We start from the raw sequence: 21,653 nt of genomic DNA on the forward strand, positions 1-21,653 counted from the left end.
CAGTAGGTTAATCACAGTTCAGCATGCCCAATCTACTTATTTACTGAGTCATTATTAAATAAGGCCAATTAATAACGTTGGATGGATTTTTAACCCCTGTGAGGCACCCATGATGTGAAGGTGACAATGTGCAATTAACAAGGCAATAGGTGATTAATGGCAGTGACCTTACATGGAGAAGAAAGCCCTTCCTCCAGGCCCCTTTATTCCATACACAAATAAAGCATTTTGGGAAAGTCAGAACTGGTGATGGGGAGTATGCCAAGATAAAGAAATATTTTGCAAACCTCATTGCAACTGATGCAGCGTTGGAAAACACTATCTTTTGTGATTTTTGTGGCATTACTAGAATTAGAGCATCCAGACAAAGGAATGAGCAGGTCTTCCCCTTGTGTGGGCAGCAGTTGCACTCCTCAGGCCTCTCTCTCAGGGAGGCCCAGGGGACAGTCCTGGCCCTGTGCTGTGGGTATCTAGGGGAATCCAAAATGCAGGGATGAGCATCATTTAAAAGAGGTCTCTATCAATCTGAGCTCTTTAGCAGAGAGGGCTTCTGAGGAAAGCATTCATAATATCCATAGTGTGGACATAATGCACCCCAAAGAAGTTTGCAACCTAAATTCTCAAGGTCCTTCAACCCTGAGAGTGCTGAAGCTCATGTTTTGAAAAGTGCAGTTTTCTGTGAATGAAAGTCAGGGTGGGAAGTGGCCTGGACTATGACCCAGGGGGAAGAGAATAACAGCTTGAGTCAGATACTTCTCCATCTTAGTCCTGGCTGCTCATCAGCTGAAAAACCACGATCTGGCCTCTTAGCCTCTTTGAGCCCACCTCGTCTCATTAGCAAACGGCTGTGATAATAACCCCTAGCTCACAGAGACTTACGCTAATGTGGCCACAGCTTGGGTAGCACCAAGAAGCTACCCAGGGAAGTAATGCAAGGAAACATATGAGAGGCCCCAGTTTCTGAGCTCAGATTTTCCATGGCTTAGATTTCCCATTCCTCCTCCAGCCTTCACTGGTGGCAGTGTGCTGGCTCTTCTGGTGACTGCAGTTAGTAAGTCTTGGAGACTTCCCTGCCCTGCAGACTGAGAAAACGGTATGTGTGATACGGTAGCTGCCAAGTCAGGTTCCAGAACCAGAGTAGCATAGGAGGCTTCATATAGAAAAGCCACTAACCAGGCAAGGCACCATGAGGTCACTCAACTGGGGAAGAGCCAGCTTGCTTTTTGCCAACTACCAAACATATTTACCTCAGTCCATCATTGCCTAACAGCCCCTAATCTGTGCCTAAGGCCAGATGAATATGCACCTGCCTCAAGCAGAAACTCAGGTGGGAGCTTATGCTGCATAAGCCATTTGCCCTTTCCAGCAATTTACTCCCAGATATTAATGTCAAAGTAGTTTCAGGATTTCCAAAAAGAGCTAAGTTATGTTGCCAAATTCTTGATGGGAAAACACTAGATTTATGGTGCATCTCTCACTGTAACATGCCTGTGAATCCCCCGAAAGATCTCGTTAAAACAGATTCTAACTCAGAGGGTCTGGGTCCAGCCAGAGACACTGCATTTCCACAAGCTCCCAGGTGGTGTTACTGGCACTGGTCCATGTGCCTGAGGAGAAATGTCCAGTCAGCGCCTTATCCCTGGGACGCTGGTACATAATGGTCACAATAAAGATCACAGCACTAGCTCAGAGTTGGGATCCCCAGGGCCAGATCTATAGCCTTTCTCTTCCCTTACAGAGTTCTGAATCCCAGAGGCCTGAGTCAGGCAGATAGAGATCAAAGTAACAGTTCCACTACTGATAAAATCTCACCCATGTAACAAAAAACCACTTGTACCCCCAAAAGCTAGTGAAATATGTATCTTTTAATCTCAATAGGAGGCCTTGGTTTAGCCAGGCAGCCACAGTGGGCCTGCCAGTGAGTCCGTCCTCCTCCCACAAGTTCAGCAAATGAGCCCACTCAGAGTGAGTGCAGCTGGTCAACCCCCAGGGGCTTTTGGCTTTCTCCTGAGGGCAAGACCCCTTTCCCTCAGAGGACAGTGGACCATACAAGTAGGCGAGTAGGCCTCAGAACAGAGATAGAGGAGGGGGTTGCACCAGCGGGAAGGATCTGCTCAGTGCCTCCTGTTAAGCTATCCAACCTTGGGGAGCACAGATGGAAAAGAGGAGGAAAGTGGCCATGAGAATCACCTCTGAAGTCCCTGGACATGTTACCATGAAGCCTAGGACCTGGAGAGAGTCACTTGCCCCAACCTAGTTTGAATGTGTAATGTGAGCCACGTGCCTTGTGGTGGGTTTGGGAGGTGTGAGAGCCACGTGGCTTGTGGCCGTCTTGGGAGATGTCAGCCTTCTTGTCACTGTCCCCCTCCCTGGATCTCCCCTTCTCCCCCTGCAGTGTAATCACCTCACAGTGGCCAGAGTGGCTTGTCAATCAAATCAGATTATGTCATGCCTCTGCTCAAGACCTTCCAGTGGCTTTCAATCACAGGTACAATGAAGTCTTCATCCCTCACTGAAGCCTGTAAAGCCTGGCATAGTCTGGCCCCTATTCACTGCACCCCAGCCACCTGCCCTTCTCAGCTCGCCTCAGGTCTCTTTTCACATGTCACCACTTCACACTGCCAGGTGCACACTCTCAAAAATGCCCCCTCCTTAGCAAACTAACACAGGAACAGAAAACCAAATACTGCATGCCTTCACTTATAAGTGGGAGCTAAATGATGAGAAAACAAGGACACATAGAGGGGAACAACACACACTAGAGCCTATGAGAGGGTGGAGGTTGGGAGGAGGGAGAGGATCAGGAAAAACAACTAATGGGTACTAGGCTTAATACTTGGGTGACAAATAATCTGTACAACAAACCCCCGTGACACAAGTTTATCTATGTATTGATAACAAACCCGCACATATACCCCGGAACTTAAAAATAAAAAAAAGAAAAGGGCCAGGTGTGGTGGCTCATGCCTGTAATCCCAGCACTTTGGGAGGCCGAGGTGGGTGGATCACAAGGTCAGGAGTTCGAGACCAGCCTGGTCAACATGGCGAAACCCCCGTCTCTACTAAAAATACAAAAAAAAATTAGCCAGGCGAGGTGGTGTGCGCCTGTAGTCCCAGCTACTCAGGAGACTGAGGCAGAAGAATCACTTGAACCCGGGAGGTGGAGGTTGCAGTGAGACGAGATCATGCCACTGCACTCATGGCGACAGCTAGACTTCGTCTAAAAAAAGAAAAGAAAAAATACACCTCTTTTTCATTACCTTGATTCTCACCCTCCTGTTGATGGCACTTATCGTTGTCTATTCAGGTGAACATGCACTCCTCCTGATAGAGTTTTCTCTTTTCTGCCTGTTGAAATTCAATACTTATTCACAGTCTTCTCCTCCTGGGGAGTGAACCATTTGTTGCTCCATTGAGCAATCTCTCTATAGGTTTACTGGACCTGTTACAAATATGGTCACCTTCTCTGTGACCTTGGTCCCTGCTATGATCTGAATGTTTGTGTCCCCCCACCCCACGCCCAAATTCACATGTTGAAACCTAATCCCCAGTGCAATGTTATTAAGAGATGTGGCCTTTGGGAGATAAGATTAAGTCATGTGCATAGAGCCCGCATGAATGGGATTGGTGTCCTTACAAAAGAAGCTCAAGGGAGCTTTTTTGCCACTTACACCATGTAAGGACACAACATATACCATCTATGAGGACTGGGCCTTCACCAGACACTGAAATAGGTGATGCTTTGATCTTGGACTTCCCAGCCTCTAAAACTGAACAATAAATTTTTATTGTTTATAAATTACCCAATCTAAAGTATCTTGTTATAGAATCCCAAACGGATTAAAACAGCCCCTCTTTCCAAAATCATTTACTACTGGTTTGTATGGACCTGCCCTTAATCATAGACTTTACCTGGGGAATACAGACTGCATGAGAATAGGTTGTCCTAGCTAGCAGGAACTTCAGGATCTGGCTTATAATGGAAAGTTCTCATTCTCTGACAAGCTGGGGATACTTTTAGTTCCTGAGTCCCAGAGAAAGAAAATCACTTTCCCAAGACCAAAAAGCTTATAATAGGCAATGTATATCCTCTGGCTGCATGTCTTGAATGTCTCACAGCTCTTCAGACTCAACAACACCAAAAGCAAACTCTTGATTCCATATCTTCCCCTGTCTTCTCACCCTCCTGCACCAATCTGAGTTTTCTTCAAGTGGACTCATCTCAGAGGCTTCCAACTGGTGTGCTCAATACCAGTTTATCTCAAATGGGTTGTTAAGTGTACCAAGATAATGTTTTCCTTGCAGCTTTTGCAACAGCTAGGAAGAATCTTGGGTTTCTGAAGTTTTTGAGTGAGCCGCCTCTATCTTCAACTTGTTATTTCTTTTTACCCCAATGTGGTGTGTGACTATTATCATTTCCTATATTTTAAGTTATAAAGCATATTGGGAATCACTTTCCCATTTCAATGAATGCAAACAGAAACCTAGGAGTCATCCTTGATATACCCTTTCCCTCTCCCAGCCATTAGCAAGTCCAATTGGCTCAACTTACAAAACTTATCTCACATCCATCCATTTTTCTCCATCTCTATTAAGTCATAGTCTGGGCCAAGCCACCATCATGACCCTTCCTGCATCATGGGTGTCCAATGCTCTCCCCACCTCCTACCCACTGACACTATTCTCATACTGCTGTTTTGTCCATATTGTTGAAGCAATGGGGTGCAGGGAAATTGACCCTGGTCTAAAAAGGAAGATGGCATGTTCTATTCCTTCACTTTGTTTCTTTGTTACCAATTGTCTGTGTAGCTTTGGAAAATTTCTTCCCCTGATTTGGCCTTAGTGTTATCACATCTGCAGTGGGAATTAAGGTAAAAAGCCGATCTCAACAGTGTCCGCAGAAGGACTTTCTTACCTCTTCTTTTGTTCTGAACTCAAAATTGTCATGGCTTGTATTACCATGGGCATTCCCCCGAGTGTTTCCCCAGCTTCTGCCCAAAGTGTGCTCTGCCACACAAAAACCTGTTCAAAGCTTTTAAATGTAACTTTAAAGCCACTTTACTATAAAAGGCTGTATTAAAGGGTTATAATAATTGACTTCAACTGCCAAACCAAGTGGTTTGGCCTCAGGCTCCAGAGAGCATTGCATGTGCCTCATTCAACCAACAAGTTAGTAGTGCAAGTTGTCCTTATTTGGTACATACTGGCAAAGGGAGAGGGGTGCTTGTGCCAAGTATTGCTTTATGTCCAGAGACTCCCAACAGCTTCATTGAATAGGAACTAGCTCTTCGACACTCCCATCCCTACACAATAACACAACTGGTGGTTACCATATTCCCTATTCTTCCCATCCTCCCTCCTCTGGGTCCACATTTGTTTGAGCCAGACCCCTTAATGATGCCATCATGCCCAGAACCAGGACTTAGCTACCAACGATGACTTTTTTTCCTAAAGGCTCTAAGAATTCTGACTTACTGGCATGTTATAGGTTGTAGGTTATGTAAGCTATTAATATTATCTTTTGTGTAAAATTTTAAAAACATAATATATTTTTCTCTTCTTAGAAAAAGAAAGGGGACTTCTAGCTCCAGTAATGGCAGACTAGGCTAGTTGGTTGATACTTCCCCTTTAAAGAAAACTAAAATGCTAAGTAAATGATAAAAATTATTACAAACAAAAGAACTAGTAAAATAGGAAGAAATTACAGCAGAACAGAGGTTTTAAAAGTGGGATCCCAGAGAAGTTAAATAATCATGGAAGCTGGTTTTACCGGGGGATGTTTCAGATCCCTAAATGTGTGAGTTTTATTATGTCTTGTGGTCTCTTGGGATGAAAGAAATTGGAATCAAATCCCAGAATATAGACAAAGTAAAAACTCCTTTTTAGAGTCCTCTCCAAACAATTGCCTGGTACTCTCAAAGGACTACAGCCTTGGGTAAGGATAAATTCATAACAAATCAACCTTCTTTTGGTCTTGAAGCTATGAACTCCGAAAAGCTGAGACAGGTCTCAGTTAATTTAGAAAGTTTATTTTGCCAAGGTTGAGGACCCGTGCCTGTGACACAGCCTCAGGAGGTCCTGACAGCATGTGCCTAAGGTGGTCAGAGCACAGTTTGGTTTTATACATTTTAGGGAGACATGAGACATCAATCAACATATGTAAGATGAACATTGCTTTGGTCTGGAAAGGCGGGACAACTCAAAACGGGGAGGGGACTTCCAGGTCATAGGTAGATAAGAGACAAATTGTTGCATTCTTTTGAGTTTCCGACTAGCCTCTCCAAAGGAGGCAATCAGATATGCATTCATCTCAGTGAGCAGAGGGGTGACTTTGAATAGAGTGGGAGGCAGGTTTGCCCTAAGCAGTTCCCAGGTTGACTTTTCCCTTAGCTTAGTGATTTTGGGGGCCCAAGATATTTTCCTTTCACATTTCCCCGTTTTTCTTTCAAATGATCTTTTGGAGAAAGTATTTTAGAAGAAAATGAGTCAGTCTCTGGTCTCAGGTTTCGTCTGATCTCTCATGGTTAGGATGGTTTATTCCTAGACAGGTAGGTCCCTAGTTATTAGGAAAGCAAATTTTTAGAAGGTTGTGACGTCTTATGTCTTATGAAGAGAAAATAGGGGGAGGAAGGGAGAAAAACAACAACAAACAAAAGGATAATCCTGGAATATTGATATAAACCACATTCCTCTGAAGTCCATACATCAGTAGGCAGGTATGAAAGTGGCTTAGGTATGTAAATAGGTTGCTGTTATTTTCTTCTGAAGTTTAAGTTGTCTAGCTTCAGTTCCCAGGGTTTTAAGAAAACACATCTTAGTTTTTGGTGACTCCACATTAGGAAAAATGAGGAGAAAGGAAGGAAATAAAATGTAAACATTATTTTCAAGGCTTGTAGCTAAGAAAAATTAGAATTCGGTCCAAAGTGTAGAAAATAATAAAAACTGACTAGAGCCTAATGATAGGTGTAATATAGTTTTTGAAACATATTTTTTCTCTCTCCAGTTTCCCATTTTTACTAAAGACAAATTATTGTAGGATTAATTTGCTTTATTGTACTTGGCCAGATTATTTGTATAAAGTGCAACAAGAATAATTATTTTTCACATAGGCTTTTTATTTTAATTGTCTTTGATGGAATTTGTTTCATAGAAGGAATCTCAGATAAGACTTTTTTAAAGCCAAGCCCAGCCATAGTTTTGTACCATTAAGTACCTATGAGTTGGGTGAATTCCTCTCCTCTTGAGGTTCCAAGATAAATTTGGGGCTCCTGGGCCTGTCAGAAAGTGGCATTGTTTACTTACCACAGGTCAAGAACCCTGTATATGGACTGTGTAGACAAAGGTATGAGGCCAGATTTTCCAAAGGGCTTTATTGGCTCTGTAAGTCAAGTTTGATTCCTTAAAGGAAAGCACTCCATTCCAGTCAAAGCCTTGGTAAAATAGACAGTTTCTCCAATTGTGTCCTGTTACAAATGAAAACAAATTCTTATTGCATTTATGCAAATGACTATGTCATCATAACTTAAGAATACTCACAAATAGTTTCCAAATTCTGTAGAAATCAGGTAGAGAGAAACAAATATGCTCCAAATTTTGTCCATAAGAATATCCTTTACTCAATTGTTAAAAGCTTTAAATAGCTTAAAAGTTTTCTTTTAAGAAAAACAAAGGATCAGCAACATTTTTAGCAAAAAGTTAAAAAGATTATTTCATACTTCTATTAGTCTAGTAATTGCAGTTAATTTCTCTTCTGCTGGATATTCATAAACATGTCAGCTCTCCATGAGGCGTGAAAGTTTTTCCTCTATTCTGATGTCACAGTCTTCAAAGTTATCAGAAACCTGCATTCAAAAGCACCTGTTAGAGTTTTATAGCTGATTATAAAACCGCCTTCTAAAGAGGACCAAAACAAGGCAACAATTGTCCATGGATGACAAAAAGTTTTAGGACGGCCATAAGCAAAGACACAATTAACAAGGAAATTTATTACCTCTGTGGCACACAATAATTTAGCATAACAATTATAATTGTTGCTGGTAGTGTACATTAAATCATATCAGAAATATAGGGGTTTCCCATAATTTTGGAACACATACCAATAACACATTTATACAAATACAGCCCAAAGGAAACCAAACACAATTTTTTATTATTTGACAATGTTTCCTGTACAATTTTTATACCATGTAAGCCAAATATGTCATTTTTGGTCTTTAAGGAATCTATTAATAATATCTTAAAGATTAATTAGGTCAGAAAAAGACATCATTTACAATTTGATTGTGAAAGTGTGTCAAATATGAAAGGTTTAAAACACTTGATATTATGAAACAGGATCACAGGTCATTGTAAAATAAGTCGTTCATTTAACCAAAGTGAGAAGGATTTCAAAAAAAAAGGCAAAAACCTTCATTCTTTGAGAGAGGAGACATAATTTTTCAAACAATAAGCCCTAAAAAAAACAGCATGAAGCAATTAAATTTGTTTTCCAAAATTTTATAATCTATACCATTTTCATCTTGGTCATAAGATATAACTTCCATAAGCCTTTATAACCTTTATTAAGGGGTCAGTTCATATTTCAAGAAAACCCTGTTAATCTGACCCAGGGGCCCATATGCTGGTCTTGTATCAACGTGCCTTTGACATTCATGATTAATTTATAGAGAAACCAAACTTATTTCATCTCTCAAAATCAGCCCTTACAATCTCACATGCTCATGCCTTCCATGATCATCCCTGGCCCTTGAGGAGTTAAATAGCTTTAATTTCTTGCCCTATGTCTCAGGAAGGCAGTTTATTTTGATTGGCATCTTCTACTGGGACTGAAAATGAGGCTTTAATTGCTGTTAGTATTTAAGATTTAGCAGGTCTTGGTGTTCTTTTTAGACCCAGGAGACAAAGCCCTGTAACTCAATGTCACAAGAACTTTCAAAAAACATATAGGAAAATACAAGAATGTAATAAACTTAATTTTAAAAAATCTTTTTTTAATACCAGTTTTTCCTAAGCAAACCAAACTTAATAATAATGCCATAGGAATTATTTTGATAAAATGTAAAATCTGTTAGGCCAGTTATCAAAAGGCAAAAGAAAAGACACTGTGCAGTGCACAGAATATTATTTTGGAATGAAACATTTCCTTTAGATCTTTAAGAAACTATTGTTAGCATCAGGCCCCAAAAAACAGAACCCAAGGAGGAAATACAACATATATTTGAGCTGAAAATGAGTTCAAGGGGAATGTTACTTTTTCATGCCTTTTAAAAGGGGAGAGAAAACTGAAACCAGTGAGATGCAAAAAAAGTTGAACTTTGGGTTGAAATAAAAAAAATTAAAATCTCTTATAATTTATTCAGAGTACATCAAACCCTTAAGAAAATTTCATTGTTCTAACCAATTCTTTATGTGTTTTTTTTACATCAAAACTAATCTCTAGAAAGATCATTATAATTCCCCTTTAATCATAGACAACATGATCATATAAATTTTTGTCGTTTTTTAAAAACAAATCCTTTTCTTATGACTTACGCAGACCATTTATGACATCCTTGAAATTTGTTTTTTTTCTGAACATCCCTCTGTCCTTAACAACCAGCCATTTTATTCTAGAACTAAATTTATCATACAAGATTCTTTCTCATATGAAATTATTTCTCTTTAGCTTTCTTACAAAAAAACCCCTCTTTATTTATATAACTTTCTTAACATCTCTTTTATTTCCTGGCTCCTTTTACCTTGTTTTAAAAATGACCCTTAAATAAGCTTTTGAATTAGGCAAAAATTGTTCACTTTTAAAAAGAATACCCTTTTATTTTAGAAAAAATGTTTTCTCACAAATATATTTTTATTGGAAAATACCCACATAATAATATATCTATTATTTAATGTAACATAACTTTAGATTCTAAATTATGATGAGCTTGTCTACAAGTATTTATCCTGTAATATATATCTAATTATTTTATTCTAATCATGTACCTAGGTTATTTATAAAAACTGTGATTGTCATTATTTAAAGTTAGGGAACCACCACTGCAGAATTATAACTGAGACAGTGAAAAATATTTGACCTGACTCCATCTTGCTTTTAACTTCAAAGTTTTCCTTGTTCATTCCTGGGCATAGGACAAACTAAGTTTGGGAGGAACTTACTTTATAGTTTAGCTTTGAAACAAAGATGATGACAGTCCTTTCCCAAAACAAACCTTAATGCTTGTGGACTAGACTGCCTAAAGCCACAAGAATAGAAGTTATGGTAATCTTACTAAATTCAAGACATAACTATTTTTATTAAACCAGCATCAATGTCTGATTTATTACAGATTACACAAGCAAAGGTCATTCTGTCTTGTGCTGGGTTTATAGATTTGTAACCCCTATGCCAAATTTTGACACCTTATAATATTTGGCAGGAATAAATACGAAATTGCTTGATTAATACATGCAAATAAATGTATGCTGGTGATTCTTAAGACATTTCTAATATCACTTTACCAATAATTTTAAAGCTAGCTTATTTATTAAAGATTTTAAGTTATGTAAACTTGAAAAAGCATTTGACTAGTCTTTTATTTTTTCCTGATAAAATATTTGATTCAAATGCTTTTATTTTCTTAAGCCAATTAATTAGCAGTCTTTTATATATATTCAGTAGTGAAACATTGTGTATGCAACACATAAATACATAGACATATTAGGCATGCCGTTAGAAGCACATCTTATAGTTTTATAAAAACCTTTTATTTTCCTATTTTAGACTTTCAGATTCTTGATAACCTGTTTCACAACCCTAGGAAGTTGTCAGCTAAATAGCCTTAAATTTGCATATTAAAGCAAACAACTCAGGTGAAAATCAAATAGCAAAATTTACATCATAAGGTACAGAGAGAAAAAGTCTGTTTGTGCTAGAGGGAGATTAAAGATGGATGCCAAATCAAACATAAATTATAGAAATCTATCACAGGATTGTATAAGGAGACCAATTTTATTTAGATAGTGACTACCTATCTTTTGACTGGATCTCTGAGCTTTGGACAGAGCCTACAATGAATCATGGGTCTCCACAAAGGGATAATTATTATGAGGTTAGACCACATGATGCTTTTACAGTACACTTAATTTTTTTTTAAACAAAGACATTTCTAAGTATCGAAACCATACTCTTCCTTAAAGACCCAAGAGTAACCTCTGTTGCAATAACTATAAACAGGTAATGCAATACAAAAGTAAGCAGTTTAAGAGCTGAGACGAACTTGTCTGTTTACAATCTTGGGGTTCCATAAGGAAAAACAGGTTTCTCCCCCAAAGGGAGTCAGGTGCCTTCTCCATTTTCTTTAAAGAACCCCAGGCTATTATAAAGTATTTTAGGTCCCCATGCAGCAGAGGGTGCAAAAGAAAGAAGAGAAAGCAGAAGTAAATGAAGAAAACAGAATTCAGTCAATTGACAAGAAAAAGCTTTTGCTTCAGAAGAAGACAAGGTCCTAGGAGAAAAACAAAAACAAAAACATGAAGGCCTTTTAAATACAAACGCACACATATGGACACACACAAACATTCATCTTGTATGTTAGCTTTTAATTAAGCTGACTTTTGACCATTAAGCTCCTTTTAAAAATACCTTCTTATATCTCATTACCATATCTCAGCTAGGACAAATTGCTGCTATTTCAGAAGGATAGCCATTGGTTTTTCAGTTTGGCCTGGCTAAGAAAAAGGTGGCCTTGTTATGTAAATAAAGCCCCTTTGTAATAAAAGTAAAAAATCTTTCCTCTTTTTTTTGTCTCTTTGCTGGCCGTCTTTCTCCTTGCACCACACCACCGTGTGTGTGTGTGTGTGTGTGTGTGTGTGTGTGTGTGAATTTAACTCCTTCAGAGGTCTTGTTCCCCATAATTTGGAACTTCCTTGGGATTTGATCAAGTCAGATACAGCTGATCAAACCCAATGGGAAAAAGACTGAAACAACAACAAAAACAGAAACAACTAATGACAACAGCAAAAAATAGTTAAGCAAAATAAACAATTGCACAACTTATATGATTATTGAGCACTCTAATGGTAAGGAGAAATTAAGATCAGCTGGTTGTTAATCTTAACTTTAGCCAAGACATACTCCAATTTAGTTACTTGCCTATGGATAGGGTCAGGCTGAAGACTGCTCTCTACCACTCTAGAATTAGGGAAAAAAAAAACAAACCCCTTTTTCCCTGTTGGAAGTGAGCTCAAACTCCATAAAGTAATTTCCTGCCTTCCATCATCATGGAAGCAGGAAAAACTTGTCTTCCTTGTGTTGGAAGTGTGTACAACTCCAAAAAAAGGAGTTGTACAGCAAAATAAATTTTAGATCTCGACCAAATTTTGGCAGATCAGAGATTCTCTGGAGGAGGTGCTTCCAGGTCTCAGCAAATTGTCCTATTAGTTTGAGCCATAAGCGTAGCTCAATCTGATACCAAGCACAGATAGAAGATTTTTCAAAGGTCAGGAGCACCTCCTCTCAGAATCCCTTTGTGGTTATCAAAATGTGAACCTGAAAATCTGAGACAGGTCTCAGTTAATTTAGAAAGTTCATTTTTCCAAGGTTGAGGACCCCCGTGCCTATGACACAGCCTCAGGAGGTCCTGACTACATGTGCCCAAGGTGGTCAGAACACAGTTTGGTTTTACACATTTTTTGGAGACATGAGACATCAATCAACATACGTAAGATGAACATTGGTTCAGTCTGGAAAGACGGGACAACTATAAGTGGGGAGGGGTTTCCAGCTCATAGGTAGATAAGAGACAAATTGTCGTATTCTTTTGAATTTTTGATTAGCCTCTCCAAAGGAGGCAATCAGATATGCATTTATCTCAGTGAGCAGAGGGGTGTGACTTTGAACAGAATGTGAGGCAAGTTTGCCCTAAGAAGTTTTCCCCTTTAGCTTAGTGATTGTGGGGGCCCAAGGTATTTTCCTTTCACGAAGCTCAAGTAACAGTAAAGTGAGGGTAGTCTAAGAAATCTCCAGTCTTCAACTTTAATGAAAGTGGTTCCATATTAGAAGAGTCCCCTGGTTGTCCCATACAATAGCTAATATTCCATAAAGAGAATCACATTGATCCTAGGTTTCATTACCAGTACAATAAAGATAATCGGGAATACAAGTAAACCAGACACCATCAATAACAACAAAAAACAAAAGCAAAACACAACAAATACCAGAAAAAGACACAAACTTTAGAAAACTCAGTTGTCAGATATAGATGATTAAATAATTGTACTTATCATATATACAGTAATAAAAGAAAAAACTTGAAAATATCTGCAAATTAAAGATACCTATCTATGTATGCATTTCTAAATTAAAAACTCAATGCATGCTTTTACAGTAGATTATACATAGCTGAAGAAATAATTAGCATAAGACAGATAAGAAGAAATTATTCAGAATGCAGCAAGTAGATATGAAAAGCTGGAAATACAGAGGAAAATAAGAGATGTAATGGATACAATAAATAGCCCTTACCTATATCTAGTTGAAATCCCAGCAGGAGAAGATAAAGCACATTAGGTAGAGGAAATATTTTAGGGGATAATAGTGGAGAAATTTCCACAATTTACAAAAGACACCAATCCACAGTTTTAGAAAGCCCCTCCTCTCTCTAAAATCTCAACGATAAAAGAGAATAAGTAAACAACAGCTAGATACATTATAGTGAAATCACAGAAACCTGAGAAAGAAAACCCTAAAAGTAGCCTGATAAAAAGACATATAACTTTTAAAAGAGTAGATTAATAGCTGGCTTATAGCAGCAATGGAAGCCAGAAAATAGTGAAATGATTTCATCCATATACTGAGGGAAAATAACTGTCAACCTAGAATGATATACCCAGTGAATATATCATTCAAGAATGGAGGCAAGGCCGGGCATGGTGGCTCATGCTTGTAATCCTAGCACTTTGGGAGGCCGAGGCGGGTGGATCATGAGGTCAGGAGATTGAGACCACGGTGAAACACTGCCTCTACTAAAAATACAAAAAATTAGCCATGCATGGTGGCAGTAGCCTGTAGTCCCAGCTACTCGGAGAGGCTGAGGCAGGAGAATGGCGTGAACCTGGGAGGCGGAGCTTGCAGTGAGCTGAGATCGCACCACTGCACTCCAGCCTGGGTGACAGAGCAAGACTCTGTCTCAAAAAAAAAAAAAAAAAAGAATGGAGGCAAGATAATGACACTTTTTAGACAGAAAATTATAAATTACCACCAATAATCAAGCACTAAAAAGTCTAATAACTATCTATTAAGCTAGCCAACCAGCTATTATCTATCAGTGTATAATGGATACAGTTTATTTTGAAGGCTAATTATTATCCCACATAATATCTCAGATAATTTATCTCAGATAAGTGTGAGATGCATAAAGAAATAAAGGCTAAATGAAATGATTATATAAATTATAATGAACTAGATGTTTTAATCAAAATAAGACAATTGCCAGAATGGAAAAAATCCAACTTTAAGCAGTTCACAAGAGATGTATTCAAAATATAAGAATATGTAAACTAAAATAATATAAAAAGTTAGATTATGCAAACACTAATAAAATACAATTTTTATAGCTGTATTAATTTCAGACATTTTTAAGGCAAAATGCAATCTTAGAGAGAAAGGTCACTTTATAATGAAAAAAAGTTAATGTTGCCCCAAAATATCACATTTAAAAGTTGTGCACCTAGTAACATAGTAACAACAGATATAAAGTTGACAGATACAAAGAGAAACAAGTCAATAAGCATAGTTGGAGATTTTATCATAACTCAGAAAAACCAAAAAGGATTATAAGAGATTTGATCAATATGTTGAACAAACTTTACTTTATGGAGAAATATAATATTTAAAATTTGGTAACATTCGTCCCATGGCTAGAACACACTAATCTAGAAACCAAGAGATAGAGGATGGAGAACAGCCTCTCAGGATTACACCTCATCACTCACTTGAAAATTACACCTCATCACTCACTTGAAAAATGTTTGCTTGCCGTCTTCACATCTTTGGGCTATGATTGTATAATGGTCTTAGAGCCCCACAAAGGAAGACTTATGCCATAGCACTCAATAACGGTTTCACTAAATTGAAAACTGAGACTGCAACATGGTCATTTCAGGTATTTTTTGACACCTGATTGACAATCAATATACGGGTTACTATGTTGTCTAAAATAATTAATATCAGTTTTTAAGAGGAAATAAGATTATTGATATCCAAAGGTGACAGGGATACTTATGTTTGGATCTCAGGAGACTTTTTGGGAAATCTTCCTATACTCCAATTTCCAATGATAAAAATCAGTTGAGATACATCACGGCCCCCCAGAACATCATACACCTCAGGAATAAAATTCTGAGTAGTCTATCCACCAGCTAACTATACTTCCTACCTGAGTCTCTGGCTGAAAGCATAAAGCAAAGAGAATAAGTAATGATTCCAGTAATGGCAGACTATGTCATGAAATCATCCCTCATACTAAGAACAACCAAATAATCTGAATATGTTTTTTAAAATATGATGGAAGACATCATAGAGCTAACAAAGCAAGAAGTATATGTAGCAAAAATACAGAAGAAGAAGAAGAAAATCCAGAGAGGTAATTTGAGATTTGGTGGTTGCTTTTTCCTTAGGGAAAATTTTCAATTCCAGAAAAGACTACTGAAAGGCTACAAACTGAGCAGAAATTTTAACAGGTCCATATGGTTTAGGAAGACAAAAACCAGAGTCCAAGGCCTGCCAAGGAGACAGGCTGGTAAAATCTTCAGGCTTTGAGCTGAAACCCCAAATATTAGTTCTCTAGGAGTAAGAGTGAACCATGCCTAGACTAGGACTTGTAGTGCTTTAAGATCATCATAGAATCATCTTCATACCTGAATGGATTAAGGTTCTTCTGGGATTGATAATGCTCCTTTAGCTCTAATCCAGAAGCAAACAAATCTTCTGTGTAGGAAGGTAGCATCTTTCTAGGCCTCAAATTATCTCTACAATTTTTCACATATGATATCCAGCACACAATCTTTTTTTATTATTTTTGTATTATTTTTATTGTCATATTTTTTAAAATTATACTTTAAATTCTGGGATACATGTGCAGAACATACAGGTTTGTTACATAGGTATACACGTGCCATGGTGGTTTGCTGCACCCATTAATCCATCATATACATTAGGTATTTCTCCTAATGCTATCCCTCCCCTAGCCCCCCATCCCCCGACAGGCCCCAGTGTGTGATGTTCCCATCCCTGTGTCCATGTGTTCTTATTGATCAACTCCCACTTATGAGTGAGAACATGTGGTGTTTAGTTTTCTGTTCTTGTGTTAGTTTGCTGAGAATGATGGTTTCCAGCGTCATCCATGTCCCTGCAAAGGACACGAACTTAGCCTTTTTTATGGCTGCATAGTATTCCATGGTGTATATGTGCCACATTTTCTTTATCCAGTCTATCACTGATGAGCATTTGGGTTGGTTCCAAGTCTTTGCTATTGTAAACAGTGCCACAATAAACATACATGCAGCACACAATCTTAAATAGCTATGCATAGGAGGTGACAGAACAATATGAACAAAACCCAAAACAAATAAGACAAATTGAAATAAACACAGACAATCCATATAATGGTGTTTGGAGACATAGATTTTAATATGTTTATCATGAATCTATTATGCTTAACATTAATTAAAATGGAGCCTTATGAAAAATAATAAACTAAATATTCTAGAATTGAAAACTTTAAAAATAAACTAAAACTAATAACTTAAAGATGAATTTAACAGCTCTTAACCTAAATAACCATCAGAGAGAAGCTCTCTAAACCAAAAATATATGTATTTGAGATACAGCATGGCAATGGGAATATGCATGTCATAGTAAACTATGTGTGTATTCAGGGAAGTAAAGGAAGACAAAGGTTTTTTTGTTTCTTTGTTTTTTTAATGAGGAGGATTACATAGTTATTTTGAAATGATTATCCTTGGCTACAAAGATCCATAGCAAGAGTGATGCCAGTCCTAGTTGGGACAGGCAGTTGCTGAGCAGATGTACTTGTAAAAGGATATTTATGTGTAAGCTTGCCGTGGACTTTGAGCAAGGTTGTGGATTTTGAAGAATGCACTTCTTGTAAACAGCTTCGAGCTACATTTTTTCAAACTTAACAAGACATAACTTTAAGATGTAAAATTAAATGGAAAGTTTATGATGTTTATTGTATTTATATTAACTTAATTTTGAATAGTTTATTTAGATTATGAAAACTGAGATATTAGTCAAAGTTATAATTTTAAGGTTTTTGGTTAATTATTTTTATAGTTTGTAAATATTAGGTGTTTAAGAACCTTAAAGTTAAATTCATGAGTACTTTGTTGATAACTTAGAAGACAAATTAGTTTCATTTATTAAAAAGTTACATAAAGATTATTTTTTAAGGCTGAGTTTGTAGTTTTATATCATTTGTGGCAAATCTTGACATATTAAAATATTTAGTAGCGACAAATATAAAACTGACCAGTAAACTTGGGTAAAAATATATGCTGACCATTTTAAAGAAATTTATATTTTTATTTTATTATTTTAAAACTGGCTTATTTATTAAATATTATTTAAGTCATGGGAACTAAAGGCATTTGCGTTAATTATATATTTTATATGAATGTGTATTTATTTAAGTTAATTTTAATAAAATTTATTTTTTGGAAACTGACATTTATTTGTCATCAACCTTATTTCTATCTTGCATAAGAGCCTGTGGAAGAACAGCTTAAGATCACTCAGAGGTTGTTCCTACCCATTCAGTGGTCTGAGCAGTTGGAGCTGCAAATCAATCTTCCCTGGCAGGCTGAGCACTCTAGTCTTGAGTAGAGAACTGCTTGATAAGCACTGAGGATACCTGCCCACTTTCAGACCAATCTGCAACCTCAGGCTGAGCAGCAGTGAACTCGGGAGCTGCAGCAGCAGTCCATACACCCTGAAACTCCTCCTTGGTTATGGTCTTTTCAGCAACGTCTGCTCTTCCTTTTCAGTCTTTTCAGGATTTCTGTAGAAGTAGAGATCAGGCAGGACCTTCCATGGATGCTCATGGGAGATGGTACCGTGTGTGTACAACTTCCGGGCTGGCATTCACCATCAGACCCACTGAAGGAACTCCCTTGTTGCATGGGATGGCAATGTCCACACAATGCGGAGGAGAATCTGTTTTCCACAGAGCAATGGGAGTCAGGTTAACATAAGATTACTCTGTGAGAGGTAATGGTCAGCCCTGGGATCAGTAACCACCAGAAACTGGAGCTCCGGGAAGGCTGCCTGGATTTGGTTAGTGAAGTTTCCAGGAGTGAAGCGGCCAGCAATAGGAATGGCTCCAGTGGCAGTTATGAGCTTCAGCACAACCCAGCAGCCAGAATTCCTGGAGGGTAAGACAGGGAAATCAGCAAGGTTTTCAGTGGCAACAGTGGCACGAGCTGCCAGCAGAAGCTTCTCCCAGGTCCTCTTCATATTTATGATGCAGACGCCATCACTTTTCTTTTATACTTGTGCTGTCCCATTTGGAAGTCAAGGTTGGGGCTACCTAAGTGGGTTCCTGCTGCAAGCAAGTTGAGGATATCATCCTCCTTCATTGGCAGGATATCAAGGATTCCAGACATTGTGAAAGTTTCTCTTTAAGCGATGCCAGGAATCCAGAACAATGCCCCATGGACCCCTCTCTAGGTAGCGTGGAAAAAGCTGAATAGAACTTTTAAGGGTTTTTTGACTGATGGTATGAGACTTTATTATGTAGACACTGCATATAACATAATATATGCAGATATGTGCAAACACACTTGAACACATATATGTATACAAATAAAGATTTTATTTTCATTTTAGAATTTTAGTTATGAAATAGTAAGATGAAATTATTGGTTTATAGAAGACAGCTGTATCTAAATGATATTTTTAACAAAATTGGGACCTGTTTACATGACTAAACTTTATTTGTCTTGATAGGTAATTTAATGAAAGCTGTGGACTAAAGTTGTGGGTCAAGCAGTTTTTATAGAAATTTGATTTTAGAAAACTTAATTATTTTACTTTTAAAATGAGTTTAAGGTTAAATTTTTAACTGTTTATATATTTTTTAGGACTGGCTGAATTGTATAAGAAAAACAAATAGTTTTGAACTAGTAATAAATTTAATTTTTGTTTGTCAGCTGTTTCGCTTGATTAGTAAATGTGGATCGGGAGGAATTTTAGTAAGTTTTTTGGCTTTTTTTTGTTTTTGTGTGGCAGAAAAAGCAAAATTTTTATGTTGGAAAGAGATATATTATTGTTTTGAGCTTATGGTTCTGACTTGTTAGATCTGAGAGTCAAACTTGTAAACATTTATTTAGGTTTTTCATTGGTTATTAATTTGTAATTAAGTATTTTATTACCATAAGTGATTGTTAGGCAAATTTAGATTTATATTTCTAAAAGATGTTTAGGACACTCATATGTGGGAGTTGAACAATGAGAACACATGGACACAGGGAGGGGAACATCACACACCAGGGCCTATCGAGGGGTGCAGGACTAGGGCAGGGATAGCATTAGGAGAAATATGTAATGTAGATGACAGGTTGATGGGTGCAGCAAACCACCATGGCACATGTATACCCATGTAAGAAACCTGCACGTTCTGCACATGTACCCCAGAACTTAAGTATAATAAAAGGTGTTTAGGTTATTGGTTATTATGGAATTGCTGTAACTTGTAAAGTCATTAATTTGGAAGTCTTTAAGCCTTTTTTTTTTTTTGGCTTGGAAATCTTTAAGCCTTTTTTTGGCTATAAAGTTGTAAGTGTAAGTTTTATCTCAACACTAGTAGAAAAGTTAGTAGATTTAAAGTAGGGAGGTTAATGAGTACAAATGTATACTTAGATAGAAAGAATAAGTTTTGGTATTCAATAAAACAGTAGGGTAGTTATAGTTATCAACAATATATCTTTCAAAATAGCTAGAAGAGAAGCTTTGAAATGTTCCCAACACAAAGAAATGATAAATGTTCAAAGTGATGGATATGATAAATGTTCAAAGTGACTTGATCATTACACATTTTATGTATGTATCAAAATATTACATTTAACCCATAAATGTGTACAAATATTATGTATTAATAACAATGTAAAGTAGGTAGAGAAAAATACAGAGAGGGAGAACTTAGAGGGCTTTATACGTTAATATTCAATTGTAGCAGTTTTTTAGAGAATTTGAATAACAGCTACTTGCATTTTCAATTTTTGATGTAATTTTATTAGTTTAAAAATGTGTACAATATGTAGTTGGCTGGAGTCTCAGGAAATTTGGCATGTCTTAATGCCTGAGAATTTTGTTTTGTATTTTATAATTTTTTTTAGAATAAAGAAAATTTTGCTAATTTTGTTAGAGAATATTAGGGGTTTTGGCTGCCATTTTAGATGGCAGTGACTGACTTAGTGGTTTTTAATTAGCTATTTTGTGTTTACTATTTAGAATGTCTATTTTTGTTTTGCAGATATTTTCAGAAACAAGTAAGAGAGAAGAGTTAAATTGAATCAAAAGAAACTAAGATAAGAGTGTTTATAAAAACTTTAACCCAGATGTGTAAATTAAACAAAATATTAAACTAGGCGTGTAAACTAAACTGAAGGTAAATTTATTAGAAAATACATGTTTAACCAACAGAATGTAAATTTTGTAGAAATTATTTAGTCTAAAAAACACTTGTCTTTATATTCAAAAAGACTTATCAGAAAGACAAAAAAATTATTTCAGGAAGGTTGTGTGGCCTTTTATTAAGGTAGCCTTATTTAAACTAGAGTTTGAATAATATGAAAAATCATTTATTAAAGGCCGGGAGCAGTGGCTCACACCTGTAATCCCAGCACTTTTGGAGGCCAAGGTGGGCAGATCATGAGGTCAGGATATCGAGACCATCTTGGCCAACATGGTGAAACCCCGTCTCTACTAAAAATAAAAAAAATTAGCTGGGCGTGGTGGCCGCGCGCCTGTAGTCCCAGCTACTCAGGAGGCTGAGGCAGGAGAATCGCTTGAACCCACGAGGCGGAAGTTGCAGTGAGCCAAGATTGTGCCACTGCACTCCAGCCTGGGAAACAATGCAAGACTCTCTCTCTCTCTCTCTCTCTCTCTATATATATATATACATATATAATATAATATATAATTTTATATATATGAGAAGGAGGTTTGGTTTAAGAGAAGACTTACAAAGGCAGAAAAGGCAAGCCATGCAAATGGAGAGCTCAAAGGGTTTAAGTGAGTACTGTACACTGGTTTTAAGAATCATCAATTTTTATGGTGATCTTTTTCAGGTTAAAATATATAATATTACAGCATAGTAGACACAGTGGAAGGAAGAATAACCTGGAAGATAGGTAGAAAAAAAATAGCTAGACTAAAAGTCAGAGATAAAAGGGCAGAATTTACAAAAAAGAGTGTACAAGACATAAGAAGAAAAATATGCTTTCAATATGTCAAAGTAGCTTCTATGAAAAATCTCCAAGCAAGTGAAAAAGAAACATAAAACTCAGTGCATGAGTTTCCTACTGCTGTTGCAGCAAATTACCACAAACTTAATGATTTAAAATAACACAAACTTACTCTCTTTCAGTTCTGATAG

At 37.2% G+C, this 21,653-nt stretch overlaps 1 pseudogene; it reads right to left on the reverse strand.

Annotated features, from left to right (window-relative positions):
* Positions 1-17,786: 17,786 nt before the first annotated feature.
* Positions 17,787-18,660, reverse strand: LOC129475439 (small ribosomal subunit protein uS2-like; annotated as a pseudogene).
* Between the last annotated feature and the right edge of the window lie 2,993 nt (positions 18,661-21,653).

This window comes from Symphalangus syndactylus, chromosome X, assembly GCF_028878055.3.
Source record: "Symphalangus syndactylus isolate Jambi chromosome X, NHGRI_mSymSyn1-v2.1_pri, whole genome shotgun sequence".
In the NCBI taxonomy this organism is placed as follows: domain Eukaryota; kingdom Metazoa; phylum Chordata; class Mammalia; order Primates; family Hylobatidae; genus Symphalangus; species Symphalangus syndactylus.